This window comes from Chiloscyllium plagiosum, unplaced genomic scaffold, assembly GCF_037043375.1.
Source record: "Chiloscyllium plagiosum isolate Xiang-an unplaced genomic scaffold, Cpla_swu_hap1 HiC_scaffold_71, whole genome shotgun sequence".
Taxonomy (NCBI): domain Eukaryota; kingdom Metazoa; phylum Chordata; class Chondrichthyes; order Orectolobiformes; family Hemiscylliidae; genus Chiloscyllium; species Chiloscyllium plagiosum.
In genome coordinates this window covers 256324-271045 of record NW_028270210.1, presented here as the reverse complement: position 1 = coordinate 271045, position 14722 = coordinate 256324, and the positions used below count along the sequence as shown (strand labels likewise).

At 46.5% G+C, this 14722-nt stretch overlaps 5 non-coding genes across 5 annotated transcripts; all 5 read left to right on the top strand.

The window, feature by feature from the left end:
- The first annotated feature begins 576 nt into the window (after nt 1-576).
- trnav-uac (transfer RNA valine (anticodon UAC)) lies at nt 577-649 on the top strand. The gene has a single exon. It is a non-coding gene; the product is annotated as a tRNA-Val (tRNA).
- Nucleotides 650-3507: 2858 nt separating this feature from the next.
- trnav-uac (transfer RNA valine (anticodon UAC)) lies at nt 3508-3580 on the top strand. Its single transcript has one exon. It is a non-coding gene; the product is annotated as a tRNA-Val (tRNA).
- A 2858-nt stretch (nt 3581-6438) lies between these two features.
- Nucleotides 6439-6511, top strand: trnav-uac (transfer RNA valine (anticodon UAC)). Its single transcript has one exon. It is a non-coding gene; the product is annotated as a tRNA-Val (tRNA).
- Nucleotides 6512-9369: 2858 nt separating this feature from the next.
- Nucleotides 9370-9442, top strand: trnav-uac (transfer RNA valine (anticodon UAC)). The gene has a single exon. It is a non-coding gene; the product is annotated as a tRNA-Val (tRNA).
- Nucleotides 9443-12300: 2858 nt separating this feature from the next.
- Nucleotides 12301-12373, top strand: trnav-uac (transfer RNA valine (anticodon UAC)). The gene has a single exon. It is a non-coding gene; the product is annotated as a tRNA-Val (tRNA).
- Nucleotides 12374-14722: the final 2349 nt, after the last annotated feature.

The following is a 14722-nucleotide window of genomic DNA, read 5'->3' as shown; positions in this document are numbered from 1 at the left end:
TGTTGTTAGTTGTGAGATTACTTTATGACTCATGCCCCCGGCCTGTCTCACATTTTGCATTCATGCTCGCTGTGTCTGAAAATGCATTTGGTTTGCCAGTTTTGTTTGTGTTCCGTGTTAAATGCTTTCTGTTTTGCGATTCGCTCAATACCTTACGAATTAACAGGGTTTCTGAGGTAACTTGCAGCTGCAAAAATCCTCAACTGAGAATCTGGGAAAATTTCCCGGAGTATGGTCAGTCGGAGCAAAAGTAAGGAAGTCGTTCGTTTCTGCAGTGTCTTACAACGCTACCTTTCCCGTGAGCAGTCGAACAGACGAAATGATTGTGCCACAGACTGCGACGGCAAGCTCCGCTAAAAAGTAATCCTTTACAGCCGGTGTAAGCAACACAATGTTATTGGCGCACACCGCGTGGAAACAGATACTTCGGTGTATCTCGTCCATGCTCACCACATAGCCAAAATTAAAGAAGTCCCATTAAACAACGAGCGATTGGAAACAGAAAGGTGAAAGGTAAAATGGCTTCAACTTTCAGTGCTGGGTGCCACTGAGCCTTAGCAGTAGCGACTGCGCCTTGTTTCTGTAGTGTAGTGGTCATCACGTTCGCCTTACGCGCGAAAGGTCCCCAGTTCGAAACTGGGCAGAAACTGCTTTGTTCTTCAACTGCAGCATTTTACATGGACAGGAGCGGAGTTTTCTTGCTTGCTTTCCCATCTGCAAACCTGCCTTCGAATTTACTTGAACAAATCTGCTCTCGTAGTGAAATGTAATGCAACTCCATTTAATTACTGTGCAAAGCATTGTAAAGTTTTTCTCCAACCTGATTGTGATCATATGCCATTCTGTTTGAGAGTGTAGTTACCGCCTTCTGATCCTTCCACGAAAAGCAGTACCGCACTTGCATTCCTTGCGCAGGCGGCCCGTTTCCAAGACAGGGAAGAAGCTGATGCGCTGGTGTCACAGCGCACCGCGGATTCCTGAACAAGTCTGTCTGTCAAATGTACCCCCAAAGTCGTCTATGAAGGACATCATTTGGAAGCTGTCTGTCGTTATTTAACGTGCGAGAGTTGTTACCAGAGGTCCTGAATCATGTTTTGGAGCAGTTCGCACGTCAGTGGCTCATTCAACCAGCAACAGCAATGAAAGAAATTACACTCTCAGAGGAACCTCTGGACCTGTGCTTTGATAGCGTCGCTAGTATTAAGGTGCGCCCCGAGATCTAACCACATTGGAACTGAAGCGGAGGAATCGACAGAGAGGCTACAGAATGACATCGAATCCATTTGGTTTTCTTTAAATCACTGACGAGCAGGAAAATGTAAACTGGGAGGGCGAGTGGAGAAGTGAGGCAGTTGTAGCTCTGGTGAAATTCCTTCTTTGTGATTCACTCAGCAACCAGAGACGTGTGAAGGTGACTCAGGCGTGAGAGCTCTTCACATCGAGAACAAAAAAGCACTCAAGGGCACTTAGCACCTCTTCCGGAGTGGGGGTGGGGTGAGCTAATTACCTTTTGACTTCTGTTACTATGTTCAGAAACTGCCTTTTAGATTGATGTGAACAGAAACTGCATTTCTAATAAGCACCGTGGAGTTTAGCAAAATTTATTGAGTCGCTTCTCGTCGACTCAGTTGGTATCCCTGTGGCTCATATCCAGGTGTGAACATCTCTGCAGCGAATTGCACGGGTAAGGCAAAAAGGCAAGGAAAGTGGCATCTCGAACCGGCTCCGAGGTCAGAGCATCCTCACAATGTGATCTGTCGTTCTCGGATTGTAATGCTACCTCCGGTTTTAGGGTGGAGAACATTCTTTGGGACTCTTATTCTGCAAAACAGACACAGTGACTGTAACTCTGCTGTGCGGTATGATGTGGAACACGGCCTGCTCAGCTTTGTGCATTTTCCCTGTAGTCCGGTGTGTTTCATGTTCCGTGTAAACGTGAAAGTTGTCCTGTTTCGATCAAAGGGTGAAATCATTTAGCAAAGCAAGAATCGAAATTGCAGTAATGTCAAGCAGCTCATGGTAATTTGACCAAATCATAACCGATCGCATGTTCTCACGCACTCACAGATACATTTGTAGTTGAAAAGATTCTGAGAAGATAGACTCAGCTTACCATTGATAGTTGTCTGGATTGATGGGCTATCATTATCTGCTGCGAAATTGATATTGTAGACGGGCACATCCCAGCAGTTGTGCGAGTCGGAGAGGGATCATGGAACCCTTTTCACGTGGCTTTGCATCGGTTGTTATGCAGGAGCACAATTGGAAGTGCAAGAAAATGGGGCAGCGCGGCTGGCTGGTAGTGTGGCCGAGCGGTCTAAGCCGCTGGATTAAGGCTCCAGTCTCGACAGAGGCGTGGGTTCGAATCCCACCGCTGCCATTTCTGCTGATCGCTTCCAACGACGCAGTTTGTTAAAATGCTGTTTCGACTCCTGCTGCATTTCTGTTGAAAACCGAAGAAAATTGGGTTTGCTTCCTGGGCAATTAACTGTGGTGTGGGAAAGTGCCGACTTTTCCGATGTCTGTGCTGTCATGATCGTGTTCGCCTCCCGCGTGGAAAATCGCAAACAGCTCTGCTGTCCCAGGCAAGTTGAGCGTTTACTGGAACCGAATGGCGACTGTGATTTCATTGCTGTTGTGAAACAAAGTCCTGCGGTGGCACGACTCGTCGTTATTTTGTTTTATGGCCAATGGGAAAATCGTTCCAATGAATTGCGATGTCACATGTTATTGAATTTCTCCCATTTCCTTCATTTCCGTCCTGCGGACATCGGAAGGGAAAGGTAATCTAATCGAGTCTGTGATTGGTGAAATTCACTTTTTCATGGCCCATTCTTATTGTGTTCTTTCTTTCTCTCTTTTCAGCATTTTCTGGGAAGTGGTGGTGCACTCAGGCTCCAGTATGTTTGAAAGAGCAGTTTGGAATTGCCCTGTTGTTAGTTGTGAGATTACTTTATGACTCATGCCCCCGGCCTGTCTCACATTTTGCATTCATGCTCGCTGTGTCTGAAAATGCATTTGGTTTGCCAGTTTTGTTTGTGTTCCGTGTTAAATGCTTTCTGTTTTGCGATTCGCTCAATACCTTACGAATTAACAGGGTTTCTGAGGTAACTTGCAGCTGCAAAAATCCTCAACTGAGAATCTGGGAAAATTTCCCGGAGTATGGTCAGTCGGAGCAAAAGTAAGGAAGTCGTTCGTTTCTGCAGTGTCTTACAACGCTACCTTTCCCGTGAGCAGTCGAACAGACGAAATGATTGTGCCACAGACTGCGACGGCAAGCTCCGCTAAAAAGTAATCCTTTACAGCCGGTGTAAGCAACACAATGTTATTGGCGCACACCGCGTGGAAACAGATACTTCGGTGTATCTCGTCCATGCTCACCACATAGCCAAAATTAAAGAAGTCCCATTAAACAACGAGCGATTGGAAACAGAAAGGTGAAAGGTAAAATGGCTTCAACTTTCAGTGCTGGGTGCCACTGAGCCTTAGCAGTAGCGACTGCGCCTTGTTTCTGTAGTGTAGTGGTCATCACGTTCGCCTTACGCGCGAAAGGTCCCCAGTTCGAAACTGGGCAGAAACTGCTTTGTTCTTCAACTGCAGCATTTTACATGGACAGGAGCGGAGTTTTCTTGCTTGCTTTCCCATCTGCAAACCTGCCTTCGAATTTACTTGAACAAATCTGCTCTCGTAGTGAAATGTAATGCAACTCCATTTAATTACTGTGCAAAGCATTGTAAAGTTTTTCTCCAACCTGATTGTGATCATATGCCATTCTGTTTGAGAGTGTAGTTACCGCCTTCTGATCCTTCCACGAAAAGCAGTACCGCACTTGCATTCCTTGCGCAGGCGGCCCGTTTCCAAGACAGGGAAGAAGCTGATGCGCTGGTGTCACAGCGCATCGCGGATTCCTGAACGAGTCTGTCTGTCAAATGTACCCCCAAAGTCGTCTATGAAGGACATCATTTGGAAGCTGTCTGTCGTTATTTAACGTCCGTGAGTTGTTACCAGAGGTCCTGAATCATGTTTTGGAGCAGTTCGCACGTTAGTGGCTCATTCAACCAGCAACAGCAATGAAAGAAATTACACTCTCAGAGGAACCTCTGGACCTGTGCTTTGATAGCGTCGCTAGTATTAAGGTGCGCCCCGAGATCTAACCACATTGGAACTGAAACGGAGGAATCGACAGAGAGGCTACAGAATGACATCGCATCCATTTGGTTTTCTTTAAATCACTGACGAGCAGGAAAATGTAAACTGGGAGGGCGAGTGGAGAAGTGAGGCAGTTGTAGCTCTGGTGAAATTCCTTCTTTGTGATTCACTCAGCAACCAGAGACGTGTGAAGGTGACTCAGGCGTGAGAGCTCTTCACATCGAGAACAAAAAAGCACTCAAGGGCACTTAGCACCTCTTCCGGAGTGGGGGTGGGGTGAGCTAATTACCTTTTGACTTCTGTTACTATGTTCAGAAACTGCCTTTTAGATTGATGTGAACAGAAACTGCATTTCTAATAAGCACCGTGGAGTTTAGCAAAATTTATTGAGTCGCTTCTCGTCGACTCAGTTGGTATCCCTGTGGCTCATATCCAGGTGTGAACATCTCTGCAGCGAATTGCACGGGTAAGGCAAAAAGGCAAGGAAAGTGGCATCTCGAACCGGCTCCGAGGTCAGAGCATCCTCACAATGTGATCTGTCGTTCTCGGATTGTAATGCTACCTCCGGTTTTAGGGTGGAGAACATTCTTTGGGACTCTTATTCTGCAAAACAGACACAGTGACTGTAACTCTGCTGTGCGGTATGATGTGGAACACGGCCTGCTCAGCTTTGTGCATTTTCCCTGTAGTCCGGTGTGTTTCATGTTCCGTGTAAACGTGAAAGTTGTCCTGTTTCGATCAAAGGGTGAAATCATTTAGCAAAGCAAGAATCGAAATTGCAGTAATGTCAAGCAGCTCATGGTAATTTGACCAAATCATAACCGATCGCATGTTCTCACGCACTCACAGATACATTTGTAGTTGAAAAGATTCTGAGAAGATAGACTCAGCTTACCATTGATAGTTGTCTGGATTGATGGGCTATCATTATCTGCTGCGAAATTGATATTGTAGACGGGCACATCCCAGCAGTTGTGCGAGTCGGAGAGGGATCATGGAACCCTTTTCACGTGGCTTTGCATCGGTTGTTATGCAGGAGCACAATTGGAAGTGCAAGAAAATGGGGCAGCGCGGCTGGCTGGTAGTGTGGCCGAGCGGTCTAAGCCGCTGGATTAAGGCTCCAGTCTCGACAGAGGCGTGGGTTCGAATCCCACCGCTGCCATTTCTGCTGATCGCTTCCAACGACGCAGTTTGTTAAAATGCTGTTTCGACTCCTGCTGCATTTCTGTTGAAAACCGAAGAAAATTGGGTTTGCTTCCTGGGCAATTAACTGTGGTGTGGGAAAGTGCCGACTTTTCCGATGTCTGTGCTGTCATGATCGTGTTCGCCTCCCGCGTGGAAAATCGCAAACAGCTCTGCTGTCCCAGGCAAGTTGAGCGTTTACTGGAACCGAATGGCGACTGTGATTTCATTGCTGTTGTGAAACAAAGTCCTGCGGTGGCACGACTCGTCGTTATTTTGTTTTCTGGCCAATGGGAAAATCGTTCCAATGAATTGCGATGTCACATGTTATTGAATTTCTCCCATTTCCTTCATTTCCGTCCTGCGGACATCGGAAGGGAAAGGTAATCTAATCGAGTCTGTGATTGGTGAAATTCACTTTTTCATGGCCCATTCTTATTGTGTTCTTTCTTTCTCTCTTTTCAGCATTGTCTGGGAAGTGGTGGTGCACTCAGGCTCCAGTATGTTTGAAAGAGCAGTTTGGAATTGCCCTGTTGTTCGTTGTGAGATTACTTTATGACTCATGCCCCCGGCCTGTCTCACATTTTGCATTCATGCTCGCTGTGTCTGAAAATGCATTTGGTTTGCCAGTTTTGTTTGTGTTCCGTGTTAAATGCTTTCTGTTTTGCGATTCGCTCAATACCTTACGAATTAACAGGGTTTCTGAGGTAACTTGCAGCTGCAAAAATCCTCAACTGAGAATCTGGGAAAATTTCCCGGAGTATGGTCAGTCGGAGCAAAAGTAAGGAAGTCGTTCGTTTCTGCAGTGTCTTACAACGCTACCTTTCCCGTGAGCAGTCGAACAGACGAAATGATTGTGCCACAGACTGCGACGGCAAGCTCCGCTAAAAAGTAATCCTTTACAGCCGGTGTAAGCAACACAATGTTATTGGCGCACACCGCGTGGAAACAGATACTTCGGTGTATCTCGTCCATGCTCACCACATAGCCAAAATTAAAGAAGTCCCATTAAACAACGAGCGATTGGAAACAGAAAGGTGAAAGGTAAAATGGCTTCAACTTTCAGTGCTGGGTGCCACTGAGCCTTAGCAGTAGCGACTGCGCCTTGTTTCTGTAGTGTAGTGGTCATCACGTTCGCCTTACGCGCGAAAGGTCCCCAGTTCGAAACTGGGCAGAAACTGCTTTGTTCTTCAACTGCAGCATTTTACATGGACAGGAGCGGAGTTTTCTTGCTTGCTTTCCCATCTGCAAACCTGCCTTCGAATTTACTTGAACAAATCTGCTCTCGTAGTGAAATGTAATGCAACTCCATTTAATTACTGTGCAAAGCATTGTAAAGTTTTTCTCCAACCTGATTGTGATCATATGCCATTCTGTTTGAGAGTGTAGTTACCGCCTTCTGATCCTTCCACGAAAAGCAGTACCGCACTTGCATTCCTTGCGCAGGCGGCCCGTTTCCAAGACAGGGAAGAAGCTGATGCGCTGGTGTCACAGCGCACCGCGGATTCCTGAACAAGTCTGTCTGTCAAATGTACCCCCAAAGTCGTCTATGAAGGACATCATTTGGAAGCTGCCTGTCGTTATTTAACGTGCGAGAGTTGTTACCAGAGGTCCTGAATCATGTTTTGGAGCAGTTCGCACGTTAGTGGCTCATTCAACCAGCAACAGCAATGAAAGAAATTACACTCTCAGAGGAACCTCTGGACCTGTGCTTTGATAGCGTCGCTAGTATTAAGGTGCGCCCCGAGATCTAACCACATTGGAACTGAAACGGAGGAATCGACAGAGAGGCTACAGAATGACATCGCATCCATTTGGTTTTCTTTAAATCACTGACGAGCAGGAAAATGTAAACTGGGAGGGCGAGTGGAGAAGTGAGGCAGTTGTAGCTCTGGTGAAATTCCTTCTTTGTGATTCACTCAGCAACCAGAGACGTGTGAAGGTGACTCAGGCGTGAGAGCTCTTCACATCGAGAACAAAAAAGCACTCAAGGGCACTTAGCACCTCTTCCGGAGTGGGGGTGGGGTGAGCTAATTACCTTTTGACTTCTGTTACTATGTTCAGAAACTGCCTTTTAGATTGATGTGAACAGAAACTGCATTTCTAATAAGCACCGTGGAGTTTAGCAAAATTTATTGAGTCGCTTCTCGTCGACTCAGTTGGTATCCCTGTGGCTCATATCCAGGTGTGAACATCTCTGCAGCGAATTGCACGGGTAAGGCAAAAAGGCAAGGAAAGTGGCATCTCGAACCGGCTCCGAGGTCAGAGCATCCTCACAATGTGATCTGTCGTTCTCGGATTGTAATGCTACCTCCGGTTTTAGGGTGGAGAACATTCTTTGGGACTCTTATTCTGCAAAACAGACACAGTGACTGTAACTCTGCTGTGCGGTATGATGTGGAACACGGCCTGCTCAGCTTTGTGCATTTTCCCTGTAGTCCGGTGTGTTTCATGTTCCGTGTAAACGTGAAAGTTGTCCTGTTTCGATCAAAGGGTGAAATCATTTAGCAAAGCAAGAATCGAAATTGCAGTAATGTCAAGCAGCTCATGGTAATTTGACCAAATCATAACCGATCGCATGTTCTCACGCACTCACAGATACATTTGTAGTTGAAAAGATTCTGAGAAGATAGACTCAGCTTACCATTGATAGTTGTCTGGATTGATGGGCTATCATTATCTGCTGCGAAATTGATATTGTAGACGGGCACATCCCAGCAGTTGTGCGAGTCGGAGAGGGATCATGGAACCCTTTTCACGTGGCTTTGCATCGGTTGTTATGCAGGAGCACAATTGGAAGTGCAAGAAAATGGGGCAGCGCGGCTGGCTGGTAGTGTGGCCGAGCGGTCTAAGCCGCTGGATTAAGGCTCCAGTCTCGACAGAGGCGTGGGTTCGAATCCCACCGCTGCCATTTCTGCTGATCGCTTCCAACGACGCAGTTTGTTAAAATGCTGTTTCGACTCCTGCTGCATTTCTGTTGAAAACCGAAGAAAATTGGGTTTGCTTCCTGGGCAATTAACTGTGGTGTGGGAAAGTGCCGACTTTTCCGATGTCTGTGCTGTCATGATCGTGTTCGCCTCCCGCGTGGAAAATCGCAAACAGCTCTGCTGTCCCAGGCAAGTTGAGCGTTTACTGGAACCGAATGGCGACTGTGATTTCATTGCTGTTGTGAAACAAAGTCCTGCGGTGGCACGACTCGTCGTTATTTTGTTTTCTGGCCAATGGGAAAATCGTTCCAATGAATTGCGATGTCACATGTTATTGAATTTCTCCCATTTCCTTCATTTCCGTCCTGCGGACATCGGAAGGGAAAGGTAATCTAATCGAGTCTGTGATTGGTGAAATTCACTTTTTCATGGCCCATTCTTATTGTGTTCTTTCTTTCTCTCTTTTCAGCATTGTCTGGGAAGTGGTGGTGCACTCAGGCTCCAGTATGTTTGAAAGAGCAGTTTGGAATTGCCCTGTTGTTAGTTGTGAGATTACTTTATGACTCATGCCCCCGGCCTGTCTCACATTTTGCATTCATGCTCGCTGTGTCTGAAAATGCATTTGGTTTGCCAGTTTTGTTTGTGTTCCGTGTTAAATGCTTTCTGTTTTGCGATTCGCTCAATACCTTACGAATTAACAGGGTTTCTGAGGTAACTTGCAGCTGCAAAAATCCTCAACTGAGAATCTGGGAAAATTTCCCGGAGTATGGTCAGTCGGAGCAAAAGTAAGGAAGTCGTTCGTTTCTGCAGTGTCTTACAACGCTACCTTTCCCGTGAGCAGTCGAACAGACGAAATGATTGTGCCACAGACTGCGACGGCAAGCTCCGCTAAAAAGTAATCCTTTACAGCCGGTGTAAGCAACACAATGTTATTGGCGCACACCGCGTGGAAACAGATACTTCGGTGTATCTCGTCCATGCTCACCACATAGCCAAAATTAAAGAAGTCCCATTAAACAACGAGCGATTGGAAACAGAAAGGTGAAAGGTAAAATGGCTTCAACTTTCAGTGCTGGGTGCCACTGAGCCTTAGCAGTAGCGACTGCGCCTTGTTTCTGTAGTGTAGTGGTCATCACGTTCGCCTTACGCGCGAAAGGTCCCCAGTTCGAAACTGGGCAGAAACTGCTTTGTTCTTCAACTGCAGCATTTTACATGGACAGGAGCGGAGTTTTCTTGCTTGCTTTCCCATCTGCAAACCTGCCTTCGAATTTACTTGAACAAATCTGCTCTCGTAGTGAAATGTAATGCAACTCCATTTAATTACTGTGCAAAGCATTGTAAAGTTTTTCTCCAACCTGATTGTGATCATATGCCATTCTGTTTGAGAGTGTAGTTACCGCCTTCTGATCCTTCCACGAAAAGCAGTACCGCACTTGCATTCCTTGCGCAGGCGGCCCGTTTCCAAGACAGGGAAGAAGCTGATGCGCTGGTGTCACAGCGCACCGCGGATTCCTGAACAAGTCTGTCTGTCAAATGTACCCCCAAAGTCGTCTATGAAGGACATCATTTGGAAGCTGCCTGTCGTTATTTAACGTGCGAGAGTTGTTACCAGAGGTCCTGAATCATGTTTTGGAGCAGTTCGCACGTTAGTGGCTCATTCAACCAGCAACAGCAATGAAAGAAATTACACTCTCAGAGGAACCTCTGGACCTGTGCTTTGATAGCGTCGCTAGTATTAAGGTGCGCCCCGAGATCTAACCACATTGGAACTGAAACGGAGGAATCGACAGAGAGGCTACAGAATGACATCGCATCCATTTGGTTTTCTTTAAATCACTGACGAGCAGGAAAATGTAAACTGGGAGGGCGAGTGGAGAAGTGAGGCAGTTGTAGCTCTGGTGAAATTCCTTCTTTGTGATTCACTCAGCAACCAGAGACGTGTGAAGGTGACTCAGGCGTGAGAGCTCTTCACATCGAGAACAATAAAGCACTCAAGGGCACTTAGCACCTCTTCCGGAGTGGGGGTGGGGTGAGCTAATTACCTTTTGACTTCTGTTACTATGTTCAGAAACTGCCTTTTAGATTGATGTGAACAGAAACTGCATTTCTAATAAGCACCGTGGAGTTTAGCAAAATTTATTGAGTCGCTTCTCGTCGACTCAGTTGGTATCCCTGTGGCTCATATCCAGGTGTGAACATCTCTGCAGCGAATTGCACGGGTAAGGCAAAAAGGCAAGGAAAGTGGCATCTCGAACCGGCTCCGAGGTCAGAGCATCCTCACAATGTGATCTGTCGTTCTCGGATTGTAATGCTACCTCCGGTTTTAGGGTGGAGAACATTCTTTGGGACTCTTATTCTGCAAAACAGACACAGTGACTGTAACTCTGCTGTGCGGTATGATGTGGAACACGGCCTGCTCAGCTTTGTGCATTTTCCCTGTAGTCCGGTGTGTTTCATGTTCCGTGTAAACGTGAAAGTTGTCCTGTTTCGATCAAAGGGTGAAATCATTTAGCAAAGCAAGAATCGAAATTGCAGTAATGTCAAGCAGCTCATGGTAATTTGACCAAATCATAACCGATCGCATGTTCTCACGCACTCACAGATACATTTGTAGTTGAAAAGATTCTGAGAAGATAGACTCAGCTTACCATTGATAGTTGTCTGGATTGATGGGCTATCATTATCTGCTGCGAAATTGATATTGTAGACGGGCACATCCCAGCAGTTGTGCGAGTCGGAGAGGGATCATGGAACCCTTTTCACGTGGCTTTGCATCGGTTGTTATGCAGGAGCACAATTGGAAGTGCAAGAAAATGGGGCAGCGCGGCTGGCTGGTAGTGTGGCCGAGCGGTCTAAGCCGCTGGATTAAGGCTCCAGTCTCGACAGAGGCGTGGGTTCGAATCCCACCGCTGCCATTTCTGCTGATCGCTTCCAACGACGCAGTTTGTTAAAATGCTGTTTCGACTCCTGCTGCATTTCTGTTGAAAACCGAAGAAAATTGGGTTTGCTTCCTGGGCAATTAACTGTGGTGTGGGAAAGTGCCGACTTTTCCGATGTCTGTGCTGTCATGATCGTGTTCGCCTCCCGCGTGGAAAATCGCAAACAGCTCTGCTGTCCCAGGCAAGTTGAGCGTTTACTGGAACCGAATGGCGACTGTGATTTCATTGCTGTTGTGAAACAAAGTCCTGCGGTGGCACGACTCGTCGTTATTTTGTTTTCTGGCCAATGGGAAAATCGTTCCAATGAATTGCGATGTCACATGTTATTGAATTTCTCCCATTTCCTTCATTTCCGTCCTGCGGACATCGGAAGGGAAAGGTAATCTAATCGAGTCTGTGATTGGTGAAATTCACTTTTTCATGGCCCATTCTTATTGTGTTCTTTCTTTCTCTCTTTTCAGCATTGTCTGGGAAGTGGTGGTGCACTCAGGCTCCAGTATGTTTGAAAGAGCAGTTTGGAATTGCCCTGTTGTTCGTTGTGAGATTACTTTATGACTCATGCCCCCGGCCTGTCTCACATTTTGCATTCATGCTCGCTGTGTCTGAAAATGCATTTGGTTTGCCAGTTTTGTTTGTGTTCCGTGTTAAATGCTTTCTGTTTTGCGATTCGCTCAATACCTTACGAATTAACAGGGTTTCTGAGGTAACTTGCAGCTGCAAAAATCCTCAACTGAGAATCTGGGAAAATTTCCCGGAGTATGGTCAGTCGGAGCAAAAGTAAGGAAGTCGTTCGTTTCTGCAGTGTCTTACAACGCTACCTTTCCCGTGAGCAGTCGAACAGACGAAATGATTGTGCCACAGACTGCGACGGCAAGCTCCGCTAAAAAGTAATCCTTTACAGCCGGTGTAAGCAACACAATGTTATTGGCGCACACCGCGTGGAAACAGATACTTCGGTGTATCTCGTCCATGCTCACCACATAGCCAAAATTAAAGAAGTCCCATTAAACAACGAGCGATTGGAAACAGAAAGGTGAAAGGTAAAATGGCTTCAACTTTCAGTGCTGGGTGCCACTGAGCCTTAGCAGTAGCGACTGCGCCTTGTTTCTGTAGTGTAGTGGTCATCACGTTCGCCTTACGCGCGAAAGGTCCCCAGTTCGAAACTGGGCAGAAACTGCTTTGTTCTTCAACTGCAGCATTTTACATGGACAGGAGCGGAGTTTTCTTGCTTGCTTTCCCATCTGCAAACCTGCCTTCGAATTTACTTGAACAAATCTGCTCTCGTAGTGAAATGTAATGCAACTCCATTTAATTACTGTGCAAAGCATTGTAAAGTTTTTCTCCAACCTGATTGTGATCATATGCCATTCTGTTTGAGAGTGTAGTTACCGCCTTCTGATCCTTCCACGAAAAGCAGTACCGCACTTGCATTCCTTGCGCAGGCGGCCCGTTTCCAAGACAGGGAAGAAGCTGATGCGCTGGTGTCACAGCGCACCGCGGATTCCTGAACAAGTCTGTCTGTCAAATGTACCCCCAAAGTCGTCTATGAAGGACATCATTTGGAAGCTGCCTGTCGTTATTTAACGTGCGAGAGTTGTTACCAGAGGTCCTGAATCATGTTTTGGAGCAGTTCGCACGTTAGTGGCTCATTCAACCAGCAACAGCAATGAAAGAAATTACACTCTCAGAGGAACCTCTGGACCTGTGCTTTGATAGCGTCGCTAGTATTAAGGTGCGCCCCGAGATCTAACCACATTGGAACTGAAACGGAGGAATCGACAGAGAGGCTACAGAATGACATCGCATCCATTTGGTTTTCTTTAAATCACTGACGAGCAGGAAAATGTAAACTGGGAGGGCGAGTGGAGAAGTGAGGCAGTTGTAGCTCTGGTGAAATTCCTTCTTTGTGATTCACTCAGCAACCAGAGACGTGTGAAGGTGACTCAGGCGTGAGAGCTCTTCACATCGAGAACAAAAAAGCACTCAAGGGCACTTAGCACCTCTTCCGGAGTGGGGGTGGGGTGAGCTAATTACCTTTTGACTTCTGTTACTATGTTCAGAAACTGCCTTTTAGATTGATGTGAACAGAAACTGCATTTCTAATAAGCACCGTGGAGTTTAGCAAAATTTATTGAGTCGCTTCTCGTCGACTCAGTTGGTATCCCTGTGGCTCATATCCAGGTGTGAACATCTCTGCAGCGAATTGCACGGGTAAGGCAAAAAGGCAAGGAAAGTGGCATCTCGAACCGGCTCCGAGGTCAGAGCATCCTCACAATGTGATCTGTCGTTCTCGGATTGTAATGCTACCTCCGGTTTTAGGGTGGAGAACATTCTTTGGGACTCTTATTCTGCAAAACAGACACAGTGACTGTAACTCTGCTGTGCGGTATGATGTGGAACACGGCCTGCTCAGCTTTGTGCATTTTCCCTGTAGTCCGGTGTGTTTCATGTTCCGTGTAAACGTGAAAGTTGTCCTGTTTCGATCAAAGGGTGAAATCATTTAGCAAAGCAAGAATCGAAATTGCAGTAATGTCAAGCAGCTCATGGTAATTTGACCAAATCATAACCGATCGCATGTTCTCACGCACTCACAGATACATTTGTAGTTGAAAAGATTCTGAGAAGATAGACTCAGCTTACCATTGATAGTTGTCTGGATTGATGGGCTATCATTATCTGCTGCGAAATTGATATTGTAGACGGGCACATCCCAGCAGTTGTGCGAGTCGGAGAGGGATCATGGAACCCTTTTCACGTGGCTTTGCATCGGTTGTTATGCAGGAGCACAATTGGAAGTGCAAGAAAATGGGGCAGCGCGGCTGGCTGGTAGTGTGGCCGAGCGGTCTAAGCCGCTGGATTAAGGCTCCAGTCTCGACAGAGGCGTGGGTTCGAATCCCACCGCTGCCATTTCTGCTGATCGCTTCCAACGACGCAGTTTGTTAAAATGCTGTTTCGACTCCTGCTGCATTTCTGTTGAAAACCGAAGAAAATTGGGTTTGCTTCCTGGGCAATTAACTGTGGTGTGGGAAAGTGCCGACTTTTCCGATGTCTGTGCTGTCATGATCGTGTTCGCCTCCCGCGTGGAAAATCGCAAACAGCTCTGCTGTCCCAGGCAAGTTGAGCGTTTACTGGAACCGAATGGCGACTGTGATTTCATTGCTGTTGTGAAACAAAGTCCTGCGGTGGCACGACTCGTCGTTATTTTGTTTTCTGGCCAATGGGAAAATCGTTCCAATGAATTGCGATGTCACATGTTATTGAATTTCTCCCATTTCCTTCATTTCCGTCCTGCGGACATCGGAAGGGAAAGGTAATCTAATCGAGTCTGTGATTGGTGAAATTCACTTTTTCATGGCCCATTCTTATTGTGTTCTTTCTTTCTCTCTTTTCAGCATTGTCTGGGAAGTGGTGGTGCACTCAGGCTCCAGTATGTTTGAAAGAGCAGTTTGGAATTGCCCTGTTGTTAGTTGTGAGATTACTTTATGACTCATGCCCCCGGCCTGTCTCACATTTTGCATTCATGCT